Source organism: Neofelis nebulosa, chromosome 12, assembly GCF_028018385.1.
Source record: "Neofelis nebulosa isolate mNeoNeb1 chromosome 12, mNeoNeb1.pri, whole genome shotgun sequence".
Classification (NCBI taxonomy): Eukaryota; Metazoa; Chordata; class Mammalia; order Carnivora; family Felidae; genus Neofelis; species Neofelis nebulosa.
This window is the reverse complement of record NC_080793.1, coordinates 31,989,715-32,007,407: the sequence shown is the minus strand read 5'-3', so window position 1 is coordinate 32,007,407 and position 17,693 is coordinate 31,989,715. Positions and strand designations below refer to the sequence as shown.

Below are 17,693 nucleotides of genomic sequence, written 5' to 3'. Positions count from 1 at the left end.
AGAGAGTAGGGAGGAATGGCCGTACCCTGCAGGGTGATGGTGAAGCACATGGGTTTGGGAGGATGAACTTGGGTTCAAATTCTAGCATTGCTTCTTACCAGCTCTGTGTTGTTCAGGAAGTTATTTTTCCTCTTTTCAGTTTCTACATTAATAAAATGGTGATGTATATTTGTAAAGTCCTTGGCACGATGCTTGGCTCATAGGAAGTGCTCAATAGCTTTGAAAACTGGCAAGCAAGCAAACAAGCAAATGTCTTCAGGTTCAAGCTAGGGGAAGAGAGAGGCAGAAAATGAGTAGAGAGCTGCTTTCCTACCAGGCTGGAGTAACTCATTTTGGGAAATATTACACAGACTCAGGTTTTATGTATATTCTCATTGACTGATTGATTAAAAAGAATCCCTTATAAGATGTGAATAGACTTTGTTATATTTCATTTTAGTTTTCCGTTTATTTGGGAGGTGCTGGTAGTCTTTCACTTCTAAATGATTTAACAGTGTGAAATTCTAAAATAGGAGTTTGAAATCATTCTCTGAAATAATCCTGTGCTTTTTCAGAGAGAAGCTTGATACGCTCAAGGATTAAACCAATTTAAAGAAGAAGAAGTGATATAAGTTGTTTGGAGGTACTTTCCAAACGTTGTTCCAGGTTTGGGGTCTGAGGATATAAAGGAAGTGGCTTTTACCACGCTTCACTTTGAATGGTAAGAACCTCCTTTGACACAGTTGATAGAATTTCAGAGCGAGAAGAATCTTTAAGGTTTCAGCATTTAAGAAAAAATATCGTACCTGTTTCTACCCCCTCAACTAAATAAAAATCTCTTAGCATCAGGCTAGGTTAGCAGTGCTTTTACAAGTTTCTCAGGTGATTCTAATATGCAGCCAGCAGTGTGAACCCTTGTTCTACACAACTTATTTTACTAATGGGGAAAGTACTTGTCTGTCTTCCATGCAGCCTCTCGAGTAGAGAGGCTTAAAATAGAAATCCAACAGGTTAAAAACCTTCAGTGACCTCCCTCTCCCCTTCCCCCCACCATCTCTTTTCAGTTTTTGGGACAGAGTTCAGGGTTTTCAGCCTAGCTCACAACTCTTTTCAGTGTTGGCCTCTTGCTAAGCCTCTCACCTCAATTTTTCTATTCCCTTTACTTCTCCCCCTACACTCTTCTGTATAGTCATGCACGACTGTTTACATCTCCATGATGTGGCATGACACGTCCCAGTGTCATACTTTACAATACTTTCCTTCCTCGTGCTGGACTGCCTTTATCTCTTCATTTTCAAAATGTAGCTCAAGCTGAGATATTCAAATAGGGAGGGAACAAGGAAATACTAGCTGTGGCTGCTTGGGTGAAAACACTGTAGTTTTTTTTTTTTCTTTTTTTTTAAGACTGGGAAATATTCTTTGAGATTTTAGCATTTCTAGCCCAAATTTTTCAGGGCTAGGTTGGTTTCATAAATGTGTAAAGGAGGATCAGTTATGAGAAAAAAAAGTGATGGGGCTCTGGCCGCCTGGACAGCATGTCCTCCATTTAAATATGATTAAATTAAACTTTTGAGAAACAGGGCAGTCATTCCAGGGACTGCCAGTTCACAACTTTGAATCACTTTGTTTTACAGACGAGGAAACTGAGAACCAGAGAGAACACTGGGAACATGGTAGTATATAGCAGTGCGAGAGCCCAGGTCTTCTAAATTTAGGTCCAGTCTTCACAATGCACCATACAACTTGGCACATTTCCTTTTTAAGTTCTAGTGTATTTATTCCAGATAATAATAATACTCATTAACATTTAGTCAATGTTATACAGTTAGAAAAAAACACTAATCCCATTTTATAAACTGCAGTTCAGGAAGGTGCTGTAGAATGATGTGTCTTGCTTCCTGGGTTAGACTTGCTTCCTGGGTTAGACTTCTTGTGTTCAGAGGCAGAACAGAGGGCTGCCTGGAGTGTCCTACTATGGAATGCAGTCTTGGCTCCCAGTGAGACCATGTAGGAGGCAAGTGAATCCCTGCCATGCTTCCCTCCCAGCTCACACTTACTATATAGTGAAATCTTAGCTCTGGTGTCGGATTGATTGATTTCCTTCTCTAGGCTGTGTGGGTAGATTTTACCCTTTAAGAATTTCTGAAAATAAAAGCATTTCCCCCAACCTTCTTTTCTAGAAGAGATTTTATTCACCCAGACGAAAGTACACAGTAAAATGTGAAAATTATCCTCCTACATACATATATATGAAGTTGAAGCTGGACATTTACTTTGGTCTGGTGGACAGCTACTGTACTGGCTGGGTTTTGAAAGCTTCCTTGCTGGAAGGAAGATAAGGCTTTGTTCTGACACATGGACACTCTGGGCCCATTTGCCTGCTTCAGGGGCCATGGTCCAACCCAAGGTATGGAGAGCACCTAGGTCTGCTTTGGCTCTTCTAAACAGAGCTTTCCCAACTCCCAGTTTCTTTTTTTTTTTTTTTTTTTTAATTTTTTTTTCAACGTTTTTAATTTATTTTTGGGACAGAGAGAGACAGAGCATGAACGGGGGAGGGGCAGAGAGAGAGGGAGATGCAGAATCGGAAACAGGCTCCAGGCTCCGAGCCATCAGCCCATAGCCTGACGCGGGGCTCGAACTCACGGACCGCGAGATCGTGACCTGGCTGAAGTCAGACGCTTAACCGACTGCGCCACCCAGGCGCCCCTCAACTCCCAGTTTCTTTTTTTTTTTTTTAAATTTTTTTTTTCAACGTTTTTTATTTATTTTTGGGACAGAGAGAGACAGAGCATGAACGGGGGAGGGGCAGAGAGAGAGGGAGACACAGAATCGGAAACAGGCTCCAGGCTCCGAGCCATCAGCCCAGAGCCTGACGCGGGGCTCGAACTCACGGACCGCGAGATCGTGACCTGGCTGAAGTCGGACGCTTAACTGACTGCGCCACCCAGGCGCCCCTCAACTCCCAGTTTCTATATGTCTCAAGAGACAACTAAAGAAAAGCCTTTAGCTTTGCCAAGAGACTCACTATTGGGGATAGAAGAAAGTCTTACATACATGATGCAATCAACAGGAATGGGAAAGAGCAGAAATAATAACCTGTGAAGGGAGGTGTATAGGATAAAATTATGCTTCTCCATTGGTCAGGAAATGCTACAGGTGTGGAGAGGAGAGGCTGGGAATTTGGGATGTCCATTGGTTGGCAAGGCTGCCTTTGCTCCCTACATGAAAGCATCTCTCACCATAGATAGGAGATTTCCTTCTTAACTGTGGACACTTGCTATTTCTCTGTCTTATTCTGAAGTTGTGGTAACTCATAGTGGTTTATGAGATGTAGGCAACTTCCTGGCTCAGTGTTGCTGAATGTCCAAGTGTGTCTTTATTCATGCTGTGGTCACAGAAAGGGTAACTCCCCTTGCAAAGCAGGAAAGTTTGTGTTTCAGGAAGACTTTTCTCAGTTAATACACTTTATTTATTGGACTTCAAAGCCTTTGTTGAAGAAATAGAAATATTTAAAATAAAAGAAAAAAAAAATAAAAGAAAAACGTAAGTTAAAATTAAAAATAAAACAACAGGGACTGAAGAACATTAAGTTATTTTCACTTTATAAAAGGGAAGGGAGAAGCCACAGGTTTAGTTTAAATAGCAAGATCTCCAGTAATTTAACAAGTGTTTTCCTTTATATACAATTTTTAAGAAACAAAATGTTAATTTATTTATATTTATATATTATTTCCATTCTTTTCACTGTTCATTAAAATTTTTTTTGATGTTTATTCATTTTTGAGAGAGAGAGAAACAGAGCATGAGCAGGGGAGGGGCAGAGAGAAAGGGAGACACAGAATCCGAAGCAGGCTCCAGAGAGACACAGAATCAATCTGAAGCAGGCTCCAGGCTCTGAGCTGTCAGCACAGAGCCCAATGCAGGGCTTGAACTCAAGTTCTTTGTGAAATCATGACCTGAGCCAAAGTCAGATGCTTAACCGACTGAGCCACCAAGGTGCCCCTCTTTTCACTGTTCATTTTAAATACGAAGCTGATCTTGAGATATATAGACACCTAAGCCATTTTTAAAGATGAGGAAATTAATATTTATGAAGGCCTCCCTTTCCATTCTGATTTGCTATATGTTATGGTTACAAGTTTCAGACTTGTATTCACAACTTGATAAATTTGTATGTAGACGTTATATATCTGTATTATAGTCCCTGAGTTGCGGTGTCCTTATGTATCTGACATTATGACAATGGCATTTTCTGTATTAACTGCTGGAGGTACCTGTCCTCACCGTCTAGTTCTTAGAAAATCCTTCATATTCAAAGGAGCTAGTGAGTGGGAGCCATCACAATTGTTCTTTAAAAGATTTTAGATAAGAAATGGATCCACTAAACAATCTGCAAGGAAAGCCATCTCTCTTAGGTGGTTTCCATGTTCTTAAAATTCCCCAAATGTGCAGTTTTTCTTTGGTTATTTAATCTCTGCTGCAGATGTCCATCTAATTTATTTGCAATTTATCATAGATTTTAATTTATAGTAAAAGTACTGGGCCATATTTGCAAAAAGATAATATATTTTTTTCATGCCTCATTGCTCATTCCAGTTTCAGTGAATAATTGGTTTTTTCCATTATTATGAATTTATCTTTGGATGTTAATACTTTTGGATAATGAGTAGTTTCATAAGGTTCTTCTCCAGATGTCACATTGCAAACCTGACACACCTGGAACCTTCTTGTGCCAATGTCTAAATGACACCCCTGGTCACCATTCAGGCTTAATTTTCACGAATACAACTTGTGAGTACTAAAACAAGTTGTTTACCTTAATGCGAATCAGAACATCTCTATGTGTATAGTAAAAATGTAATACTTGCCCTGCCTGCTTCAGAAGAAGGCAGTGTATCTTGAAGGTTATGAGAAATGAGCTCTGTGGTCAGGTTCGCCAGTGTTCAAGTCTTGGCTCAGCTACTTAGTACAGTGTGATTCTGGGGTGGTTACTTGACCTTTCTGATCCTCAGTTTCTGCATCTAGACAATGGGAAAAATAATACCAACCTGTGGGATTGTTATGAAGGTGAAATTCAGCAATGTATTTTTTATTTTATTTTATTTTTTTTAATTTTTTTTTTATTTTTTAATATATGAAATTTACTGTCAAATTGGTTTCCATACAACACCCAGTGCTCATCCCAAAAGGTGCCCTCCTCAATACCCATCACCCACCCTGCCCTCCCTCCCACCCCCCATCAGCCCTCAGTTTGTTCTCAGTTTTTAACAGTCTCTTATGCTTTGGCTCTCTTCCACTCTAACCTCTTTTTTTTTTTTTTTTTCCCTTCCCCTCCCCCATGGGTTTCTGTTACGTTTCTCAGGATCCACATAAGAGTGAAACCATATGGTATCTGTCTTTCTCTGTATGGCTTATTTCACTTAGCATCACACTCTCCAGTTCCATCCACGTTGCTACAAAAGGCCATATTTCATTTTTTCTCATTGCCACGTAGTATTCCATTCAGCAATGTATTTTATATGCTTAGAGTAATGCTGGGCATATTGTGAATTTCTTCAATTAATTGTGGCATATTTATGCATCTGTAGTTACATATTTGTGAAGATCAAATAAAATATACACAAAAGTGGTTTGTAAGTGTTAATGAGCCATTCAGATATATTGGCATCATTACTTGAGCATTCTGGTATTTTTTGAGCTTTGAGTTACAAACCTCCTGGGGACCTGAGTGAACCAGCCACCGAGCCACAGGAAGGCTGATGCTTGTCCACCTTCTGTCTCTAGCTCCAAATAGGACCCACCATCTGTTGGGCAGCCACTGTACTCTAGGTCCTATCTTTTGCTTACTTTATTATTAACCCTCACAACAATCCTCCAAGGTAGGTATGATTCACATTATACAGATAAAGAAAACAAGTTCAGCAAATTTAAATAGATTTAATGACTTATTGAAAGTTTATGTTAGACAGCTCTTAAGTTGGGGGATTAAAATCAAAACTTCGGGCGCCTGGGTGGCTCAGTCGGTTAAGCATCCGACTTCAGCTCAGGTCATGATCTCATGGTTCATGAGTTCGAGCCCCGCATCAGGCTCTGTGCTGACAGCTCAGAGTTCAGAGCCTGGAGCCTGCTTCAGATTCTCTCTCTCTCTCTCTCTCTCTCTCTCTCTGCCCCGACCCCACTCACTCTCTGTCTCTCTCTCAAAAATAAATAAATGTTAAAAAAAATTTAAAAAACCCAAAACTCAAATTTATCTGGTTTTGAAGTATGGGTACTTTTACTGTACTATATGCCCTGGTGGGAGTGTAACGACAGTTGTGAGCCAGACAGATTTATCCCTTGTCCTGGTTCTGCCACTTATAAGCTCTGTGTCCTTGGGTAACTTGGCTTACTAGTTGAACATAGGTTTCTGCATCTGTAAAATGGCAATAACAAGACCTACCCCACAGGAATGTTGTGAGTATTAAATTAGAAAGCACGTAGTAAGTGATAGTAAATAATAGCTGTTTATATTTTATCTTGTCTTCAGGTGCTTTCCATCTCCCATGGGGGTGCTGGAGATCCGCTCCTCCCTCTTCAGGCCAGCAGGGGGCAGTAGAGACCATAAAGGATATGACCAAACCAGGGCTATAGTTTTAACGACCCCGCGCTGCCCGCCCCCCCCCTCCCAACCCCCCCCCCCCCGCCCCCAGATGGTGTCCACCTAGCAGTCTAGGAATTTCTGAATCAAATCAGATCCTTAGTGGTCTTTGATTCTGGCTCTTAGAAGGAAAAATAAGCCCCCCCCCCCCCCAACCATCCTTGATTTTATAGAGAAAACGAGCCACAACAGTAATAATCCCTAGTGTTTGGATAAGACTCAGAATACATGGTTTTATATTATACACAAAACCATTCACAGTCAGCCCATGTTAGCAGTTTCATTAACCTCATGAAGACATTAATATCATTAGGAAAACGTAAGGAGAATACCTCCAGCTCCTCCATTAGACCCAATTAGCCGAGCGCTGCAGCACAAAGGAGGTCCATGCCATTCCTGTCTGTGCTCAGGCTTGCAGCCACCATGATCCCCATTAGATTGCTACTCGCCAGTCATTAAATCAGTCTCATTCGTGTTACAGAGCCATCATTCCCAAAATAGGTTGCTTTCAAGAAATGAATATTGGTAAGTGAGAATGATGACAACATAAGATGATAAACACAGATGCAGATAGGATCAAACATTGATAGATGGAGTGGGGGTGATATATCCCAATTGCTTTGAAATATTACTCATTCTTTCTTCATTTCTTACAACAACCCTATGGGATCCTTATTATTTTCATTTTTGCTGTAGTTTCTCTGACTTGCTCCCACTTGCTGTCATGAGTTCCTGCAAAGTTCTCTATGTTTTTCTGGTAGTTCTCAAAGGTGGGGTGTCTCATGTGTATCATGAACAAATACAGCATGGCACATGTACTTTTATTCCTCCTGCCCTCATACCCCCACATGCTGAGGTCGGTTTCTCCCACTGGTCACAGTTTCCTCTGCTCTACAATGTAGTGACTGTTTCTGCTGGTTATTACTTTGGGTGTTTTGCAGCTCTGAAGGTGACAAACTTGTGGTGTTTTATGTTCAAATGTGTATGTGAAGATTGTGCCTCTTTCCTCTTAAAAAAAATCACATCCTGTTAGACACTCTATCAAGAGGCCCTTGGATTCTTTATGAAAATGGGCATCTTTTGGCCCATCCTGTCAATTTCTCATCCTTCAAGATTGAGCTTAGATATCCTATTTTCCAGGAAGTCTTCCCCAAATCCCAGGTTGCTCTGTGAGCCTCCCCACCCCTTTGATCCCAAAGTGCTTTGCTTACTATCTTGGCACACCATATCTACAAAAGGCTAGCAGGGCAGATGATGAGTAACTCCTTATTTGCTCTTGAATCCCCAGCACCAAGGGCAGTACCTGGCCTCTAAATCCATGTTCAGGAAGTGAACCTAATTTCCTCTTCAGTGTTGTGATTGCTCCTGGTTCTGTTTCCTCCACCCTGTTAGCTTTCTCTAATCACTTCTGTTTGGTGCCTGCCTTCTTCGAATTACATATTTGAATGCCTCTTTTTACCTAGTCCTCTGGATTAGTGGTCTGGTTTTGAATGGTCCACCAGGTTTTAAACCAATACTGTATTTTGATGATTGTATTAGTTTCCCAGGGCTGCTGTAACAAAGTACAACAAACCTGGTCACTTAGACCCGGGGATTTATTATCTTCGTTCTGGAGGCCAGAAGTCAGAAATCAGGGTGTCAGCTGGGTTGGTTCCTTCTGAGAGCTAGGAGGGAGTCTCTGTTCAGTGCCTGCTCTCTTAGCTTTTGGTGGCCTCAGGTGGTCCTTAGCTTGCTGATGATGTTCTCTCTGTGTCTTCACGTCATCCTCCCTCTGTAAATGTTTGTCTCTTTATCAGAATTTCCCTGGTTTATAAGGGCACCAGTCATATTGGATTAGGGCCCATCTTAATGACCTTGCCTTAACTTGATCATCTGCAAAGACCCTAGTTGCAAATAAGATCACATTTACAGGTACCAGGGATTAAGACTTCAACATCGTTTTGGGAGACACAGTCCAACCCATAACAAGTGTCTCATCTGGTAATAAATATTTCAAGGGTAGTTGGTGCCACACAGCTGGCCTAGGTTTGGCCAAAGCTTCCCATATTGGCTTCTGTTTTCTAGGAGAATTATTGCTGGTTCACTTTCCTTTTCCACCTTCTCAAGGAGAGTACAGAGCTCAGACTAGGACCTGTTTCTAATGTTTCATCTTTCAAGTGGACTGGGCTGTACATTTATTTTGAGAAGCATTGGCAGCCAGCTGAAACCAACTTCAGTAACATCCTGGGCTATTCAGGGCTTCTGTCCTAGCCCATTTGTGGGAAGACAATGTATTATTAACTGGTATCTTACAGCAGCCTTCTGATAATGCATTCCAGCATTTTATAGGTTTGCTACCTCTGAATGGATTGGAAATTCTCTGAATAATCCCACAGAGGCCGGGTAATCTTAGAAAATATCTTAATAGCAGTGAATCGATCAGAATAGACTTGTTTGGCACAATCCACAGGGATCACCTCTAGGGAGAAAACAAAGCCAAAAACAGAAAGAACTGAGTGGAAGAAATGAAACCGGTGGAAGATTTAGCCAATTTCTAATTTGGATTTAAATTACTGGCTTAATCTTGGCTGAGGTGGTGCTTCGGGAGGTGCCTCCATTGCTTTCCTTGTCAATTTGATGCTCAGTTTATGAACTGTGTGTCTTTCCATTTCATGTTCTTTCCCTCTGTGGTTTCTGACTCCCTGGAATGATGTTCACAAGGTAAGTTACAGTAGAGGGGGGAGTCCCTTACCTGATGCAGACTCATGCAGGTTTGCAGTCCCTTACTGAAAGTTGTGGCTTTACACTGGTGGCTCTCAGTCCTGGCTACATTCCCACAGATTCTGTTGCAATTGGTCTGGGTGGGCCTGGGTATCAGTGCTTTTTAAGAGTTGATCTGGTGATTCCAGTATATTGCCTATGTTGGAAACTACTCTTGCACCTTTCTGCTTTTTAAGAGTTGATGTGGCGATTCCAGTATATTGCCCATGTTGGAAACTACTCTTGCACCTTTCTGGTTTGTTTGATTCAAAAGATAAAAGGGCTAAGTTAGGGGACTGTTTGAAATGTAGAGTCAGCTTGAATCTCTTGAGACCACATCTTCTCCTCTACAACCCCTATCCCTAGCTAGGTACATTAAGGAGGCAAAATTCCCACCCCAGCTCCTGACCATAGCCATTGTAATGGAAAGCCATGCAGCTCCATGATATTTGTTTACTGTCCACAGCCTTGAGTCCATCCTGTTGTCTGATTCTTTAGACACTGGGTTTTCAGTTCCTGATGAAATTGCCTTTTACTTCATGTCCTTTTGGCCGGATTGGTAAGTTTAAGTTACTTGACTACTTTAAGACTTTCTTAAATGGTGTGATGGTGGTTGTACAGCATTGTGAAAGTACTTAATGCCACTGAATCGCATGCTTAAAAATGGTTAAAATTGTGTATTTTATGTTATGTGTGTTTTACCACACTATAAAAATATAAAATAAAAAAAAAGACTAGGTATTTGACTATACCCTGTGGGACAATAGTGGCTCTCTGAGGAAAAAAAGAAAATATTATTGGTAATATTTGCTGATTTCGGTGGTGTAAATGCTTCCCCCCAGGCCAATTTCAAGCTATTGACATGACTTTGAACTTGGAGTTCAAAGAGAAAAGCAACATTGGCTCTTCTGAGCCCACTCCTTTCTTTGGGAAACTTACTATGCCTTTACTTCCTGCTTCCTCTCTCCACTTGCTGCTCTTTGTTGTAAATTGGAGTTTTAAATCCAGATTATTAAACAATTATCATTTTTACATTGGACAACACACAGCCTTTTAATGATAATTTGACATTTACATTAATTTTTTGTCCAAATGTTAACTAGACTGTATTTCACTAACTACTTTCTTTTGTAATATCAATTTTTCTTTTCTTGAATTTTTGCTTTCATTTTCAGTTATATATATACTCTAGATGTTTTTTTCATGAAGAGTACATAAGTGTTTTAATTTCAGAATATTTAAATTTCTGAAATTTCTTTTTGTCTTTGAAGATAACTACTTGAATAGATGTGATATACTTTTTTCCCTCAAAATTCGGTTCATAAAGATTGAGACCAATCTGATATTTGCTCTTTCGCACATCACTTTTATTTCTGATTGTTTTCTTGCGTATTTTTTCACAAGTCTTGAACTTCAAAATTTTATCTAGGTTACATCTAAATAATTTTGCCTAGTACTCTTTTAGGCTTTGGGATTTGCAAAATGAATTCTTCATCTTAAGACATTGGCTTCTAATTTTAAACAGTTATTTCTTCTCTCTCTCCTCCGTTTTTACATCTGACATAGATAAAATTCTAATCTCTCCATATATCTTACCCTTTCTTTCATTAAATTAGCCTGTTAATCAATTTCTCCTGAATTTGTGGGAGAATATTTTGAATTCTACAATCTTATTTCTATAATCCTGATTACATTTTTTTAAGTTTATTTATTTTAAAAGAGAGAGAGAGGGGAAGTGAGTGGGGAGGGGAAGCGAGAGAAAGGGAGAGAGAATCCCAAGCAGGCTCTGCACCACCAGTGCAGAGCCCCATGTGAGGCGTGAGCTCACAAACCTCGAGATATGACCTGAGCTGAAATCAAAGAGTTGGTCTGAGCCACCCAGGTGCCCTGTAATCCATTTTAGAAGGATCTGATCAGTTACTCCTTATATCCATCGTGGTGTTTTCACTGCATGTTTTTATTACAGTGTATGTTGTTTTCTTCATTTTTTTTGACATCAGGCTATTGTGACTTTAAAAAAAAATTTTTTTTTTTAGATAGAGAGCACGCACACGTGCACAAGAGGGGAGAAGAGTTGGAGGGAGGGAGGGAGGGAGAGAGAGAGAGAGAGAGAATATCTTAAGCAGGCTCCACACCCAACTCAGGGCTTGATCTCAAGATTGTGAGATTATAATCAAAATCAAAAGATTATAAGCCAAAATCAAAAGTTGGACACTTAACCGAGTGAACCACCCAGGCGCCCCATGACTTCTTAAGGGTCTGTTGTGGTTTCATGTATGTGTGAACATTTTTCTCAACTCATCTTTTGAGAATGTGTATTGGGAAATGCCTAAAATTCTCTCTTGTTTCTGGTGGTCACATATTTCAAACATATTTCATACTTGCTCTGATTCCTCAGGTGGTTCCTTCTCCTTAATTTGATTTATTTTATAACTTTACATGTTTGCTGATTTTTTCCCCCTGTTTGCTTTTCCTACAGAAGAATGTCAATACCTGTGATCTGCTGGGAGTTGAAGTGGGTCTAATGGAGGGAATATGGATCCTTGTTTAAATATTTCAGACATAAATAAAGAAGAAAGAGAAAATGAAAATGTTAGGTTGTCTGGAGCTTTAAGCTACCAATTAGTTTAAAGATTTAGCATCCTAGTAGGGAAAGAGTCGGAGCTAGAACCAGCATTTATTTCCATGTTTGTTGTGGCAATCAGACTTCAATACGGGCAATTCCATATTTTTATGTGTGGCAAAATGAGCTAGTCATGGCAGTGCCCCTGTACAAGGGCAAGCATAGTAGTCCTCTAGATGGGAGCTAGGAGGAGTAAGTCCCTCCCAGAGTCCTGTCTTGATGTGGTCTCTAGCACCCATGGTTTTTCTAAAGGCTCAGATGGGAGTTAAATGTGATGTACGATGACCCCACAAGACCACTTTTGCCTCCCTCAATTGCTTATCCTTCTCAGTGGGTTCTGTTGAGCTCTCTTCCACTTACTTGTTAAGTAAATTCATCCAGCACATGAGAGAAGTCATGGGAATGGTCAGCCTTCCCTTCCGTCTAGTTCCCTTTGCATACATCAGTGTTTCTTGTGTGAAGATGTCATATACTTTTCATACTATTAAAAATTTTTAAGTAATCTACATTGGCATTGGGAATGGGATATGCCCAGATTTCCACCTTAACTGGCAATCTAACAAAGGAGATAATAAACTAAATGTATGGGTTTAGAAGGTGGCAGTTCTATGCTGCTGGGAGATTGTTGTATGTTTGTTGCCGGCATAGCTTCTTCAACAGGCCAGTGCTTGGTCCTTTCTCCAGTTGGGCTGTGTAGATCCTGCCTTTGTAACCATTTGCACTGTAACCTTTGCAGTGTAACCATTGTAGCTTACTTTATTAATTTAGGGTACAAATATGGTCATATCACCTTAATTTTGTCAGGTTAATTATTTCAGACCCCAGATATTCTAGTAGAAAGATGTCCAGTGTTTTTCCAAAGGCTTACCAAAGGCTTACCTTCTTGAAATTAAGGTTATTTCTTCTTCTAATGCCAGAATTAGAGGGAAACGAGAAGTGTTGGATATTGCTTTCTATTAACTCCTAGCACTGCTGTTGAAGCTGGGTGCTCTAGTATCCCATGAATATTGATGTTTCCCTTTGCAATATGACAGTGGTCCAGACTCATGTGCCAACCACTGTGGTGCCTTATGGTTGAGCTCCAAGATCATTCTTAAGTCCATACTCATATGTTCTTTAGTCTATAGTCAAATGTCCTCTAAACACAACATTGTGCTTGGATGTCTGGGTCCTGAGAGACTTCTAGGTCTGCATTGTTATTTCCATGCCCCCTGACTTCTGAATCTCAGGCCTTTGAGCTCGGATTGCTAACCTTTCCACAGAGAGTTTTATTCTAGAGGGCTTGCCTTTTTTTCCTGTGGGTCTTATTCTGGACCACCCTGGTCTGCCATCATTGATCTTCCTGACTTTGAATCAGGGAACAGGGTTTGAGTGTATCAGACCCTTCTGCAGATTGGTTCACCTTTTCTCCTAGAAACCAGCCCAGTTGCCAATGGGTATTATAAGGGGTCTGACTTAGTAAGGCACAAATGTTTCTATTATATTCTTCTGCCAGAGCAGAGGTACATGCTCATCTTTTATAAGAGAGATGACTCAAATGAGTGTTTGAAGAACAGATGTCTAGTTCAAAGTGCTCCTCTGCCCCTGCCTATATTGAAAAGCAGTGACTTTCAGTGACAGTGCTTCAAGTGACAGTAACTATTAATACAAAAGCAAGTGTAATCATTATATTTCTTGCTATTCTTTCATCATTCTGTTTATTTTAGAAGACAGCATGACTAGGGGCGCCTGGGTGGCGCAGTCGGTTAAGCGTCCGACTTCAGCCAGGTCACGATCTCGCGGTCCGTGAGTTCGAGCCCCGCGTCAGGCTCTGGGCTGATGGCTCGGAGCCTGGAGCCTGTTTCCGATTCTGTGTCTCCCTCTCTCTCTGCCCCTCCCCCGTTCATGCTCTGTCTCTCTCTGTCCCAAAAATAAATAAAAAATGTTGAAAAAAAAAAAAAAAAAAAAAAAAAAAAAAAAAGAAGACAGCATGACTATTGAAGGTATATTGAGTCACAGTATTTGAAATGGCAGACGGGTACTAAGTGTATCAGCTGGAACACAAACCCAGGCCTGGCTCAGTCCCTGATAGTAACAGAGTTCTTACCACCATACTCTATATTGCTGGAAGTCTGAGTTATTGGCATTGAACCGTATTAATTACATGTGCATGAAAAAAGACTGGGTGACATTAGGCAGGTGTGACCATAAAAACTGCTCTTTCAGTGAATTTAATTGTCTCCCACTATTGGTTTGAATTGGTTGTGAACACACTGATAGAAGGTAATCAAAGAGCTGAATGAACCTGGCAGTTGTAAACGGAAGCACAGGGTCCCCATCAGGCCAGTACAGAAGTGAATGCGTCCATTGTTTTTAATAGGCCAAATATTTCTCTCTTGTTCCCTAGGAGGCAATTGGAAGAGACATGCTGATAGCTCCCCTTGGGGCATTAACTGGAATCAAATTAGTGAAGTGAAGCTTAAGTTGGTCATTTTATCCCCAGTTCACAAAAACAGGAAGTGAATGGTAGTGGGAACAAAGACATTTTCTAGTTCATCAAAGATTACAAATTGTATTAGTGGGGTATATTTTCATTGTAGGAATTATGGGCATAGCAATGTAAAAGTATCACTTCTGATAAATTCCCATTTTTCTGTTGTGGTTCTTTTATAAAGCAAGTCTTTCCACTGTAATGGATATCTTAATAACCGACATGGACATCTCTCCTTCCCTTGGTTACTGATTCCTCAGTGACATAGTTCCATAATCTACATTTAGTTTGTGCTTTATAGGTGATAAACACAGCTTCCCTGTCTCCAGGACATGGATAGCATCTATGAAAGTGAAGTGTGACACCCTCATGAACTTCTGGCCCATATGGTTTTTTTTTCCCCCTAATGTTTCAAGTTTTTATTTAAATTCTAGTTATTTAACATATAGTTTAATATTAGTTTCAGGAGTAGAACTTAGTGATTCATCATTTACATATAACAGCCAGTGCTCATCACAACCAATGTCCTTAATACCCATCATGCATTTAGCCCATCCCCCTGCCCATTTCCCCTACAGCAGCCCTCAGTTTGTTCTCTGTAGTTAAGAGTCTCTCTCATGGTTTGCCTCCCTCTCTTTTTTCTTTCACCTATGTTGATCTGTTTTGTTCCCTAAATTCCACATATCAGTGAAATCATGTTAGTTTTCTTTCTCTGACTTATTTTGTTTAACATAATACTCTCTAGCTCCATCCATGTCATTGCAAATGGCAAGATTTCATTCTTTTTGATGGCTGAGTAATAGTCCAGTGTGTGTGTGTGTGTGTGTGTGTGTGTGTGTGTGTGTATTCATACATACATACATACATACATACATACATATCACATCTTTTTTATTCGTTCATCGGTCAGTGAACATTTGGGCTCTTTCCATAGTTTGGCTGTTGATGATAATGCTGTTATAAACATTGGGATGCATGTGCCCCTTTGAATCAGTATTTTTGTATCCTTTGTGGTGGATATGTTTTGAGTGCGGTATGGTCATAACATAAGTTTCAAGACATCATTTGAGGAGTCAAAGAAAAAAAAAATGAACTATCCCGTATGCTCCATTGATGTTTTCCTAAGATAAAAACAGAAAAGTTGGAATATCCTAAATCAGAAAAGAAGTTCTTGGGCAATAGGAACCAGTAGGGGATACTTCCATTCTTGGGGTTTAGAAATGTTTGATGGACATTTCCTGGAGGATCAAGTTGTACCTGTAAGTAAACCTCTAAGGATCTGTGTACACAGAAACCCGAGGAAAGAAGAAACAAGGGGAGGCTGTTAGTGCCTCAGTGCACTGTGCTTTTCTTTTCATCCACTAAATTACAAATTTAATGAAGTTACTTAAATTCCTGTGAAGTCAAATGAGAGTTCAGTGTATTTTCAATTGAATTATCCAGATTGACTATTGACATGTACAATATTTAATTTAATTTATTGCTCCTTACATAGTTATGGACACTCAGTATAAATGAAAACAATGAATCTGGTTGCATTTTTAAAGCAGTAGCCTCACGTGGGAATATGAACAATAAATGGATGTGGCAGCTTTCAAAAGGAAAGAAACTTTTTAAAAATGTGTATCCTATTTTATATAACTATTTGATATATATATATATATATATATATATATATATATATATGTATATAGTTGAGCAACTATTTGGTTTTAGAGCTATTCTCATGTTCCTGGCCTTGTGCTGGGGTCTGAGGTTCCCGAAATTAAATAAAATAGTCTCTTGATTTCAGAAAAAGCTCATTGCCCTTTATTGGAATGTTGAATTGTTTATTTTTAGTGAATGAAATGTGTCTTAAACCTTAATGCAGACAGTGAATTAAGGTTTTGTGTGATAACTTATTTTGTAAATAGGGATTATTTTTGTAAAAAGGAAACTTACTATAAATGGATCTTTTATATCCTGTTTCTTAAAGCGGGGGCCTGTCTCTAATGTAGCTGCCTCTTAAAACAGGTATCTAAAATAAAAAGAAGGGGGGACTTGAGGCTTGCTGAGCTTTAAGTATTCTGGCTGCTTACCTCCCCCTTTTCCCCATTTCAGCCCTCCGCTTCAGGGGCTACTTCCCCTCCCTGTTTTCACACACCTTATTCTCACCTTCCTTGATAATTTGCTGAGTATGTTCCTTATACCCAGAATTTCTTATTTTCTCTGATAATCCAAACGTTTCACTGATTTTAAGATGTGATTCAACTCTCTCTTCTTCCTTAAAGCGTTTCCTACCCTTAGTCAGAACTCTTTTTTTATCATTGAATTCTGGGAACAATGTCAGGCCAATTAGCACTTGATCAGTTTCTAGTGTTATAATAATATTAATGATAACAAAAACAAGAACAACTTTTACTAAGTGCTTACTGGGTGCCAGTGTTACCACCATCTAAAGACACAGGTGCTATTATTATCTTCATTTTATAGATGAGAACGTTAAAGCATGGAGAACTGAGTAACTTAATCAAGGTCGCACAGCTGGAAACTGGTAAGACCCAGACTATTTGGCTCTGGAGCCTGAGCTTCTACTCAGTGGTGTTTTTCAGTGTGTGGTTGCCTGACCATGTGGATTAGTTAGAATCACCTATTTGGATACTGTTAAAAATGCAGCACTCGGTTACTAAAGTTACTCAGTTCAGTTACTGAACACACCCCAGAAATACTGTCTTGTTGGGAGTCCCTGGGTCTAGGTCTGCAGCCTGGAAATCTGCATCCTTAAAGTTCCTGAATAATTTTTACAAACTGTATTTTGAAAACCACTGCACATAACTGACTTTTCATTTTTATCTCTAATCAGACTGTAAACTTTACTTTTTATTTTAAAAATTTTAATTTCAGTATGGTTAACATACAGTGTTATATTAGTTTCAGGTGTACAATATAGTGATTCGACAATTCCATACATTACTCATTGCTCATCATGATAAGTGTACTCTTAACCCCCTTCACCTCTTTCACCCATCCCCACCCACCTCCTTTCTGGCAACTACCAGTTTGTTCTCTATAGTTAGAGTCTGTTTCTTGGTTTGTCTCTCTCCCTTTTTTTCTTCCTTTGGCTCATTTGTTTTGCTTCTTAAATTCCACATATGAGTGAAATCATATGGTATTTGTCTTTCTCTGACTCATTTTGCTTAGCTTTACACTCTCTAGCTCCATCCAGGTTGTTGCAAATGGTAAGATTTCATTCTTTTTTTGTGGCT

General features: G+C 39.7%; 1 long non-coding RNA gene across 2 annotated transcripts in view; it reads left to right on the top strand.

Annotated features, from left to right (window-relative positions):
- The window catches only part of LOC131491595 (uncharacterized), a 107,689-nt gene that overhangs the window by 81,802 nt on the left and 8,194 nt on the right, over positions 1-17,693 (top strand). For both annotated transcript variants that reach the window (XR_009251538.1, XR_009251539.1), the window contains exon 2: positions 555-700. This is a non-coding gene — a long non-coding RNA (uncharacterized LOC131491595). The remainder of the gene's footprint in view (positions 1-554; positions 701-17,693) is intronic.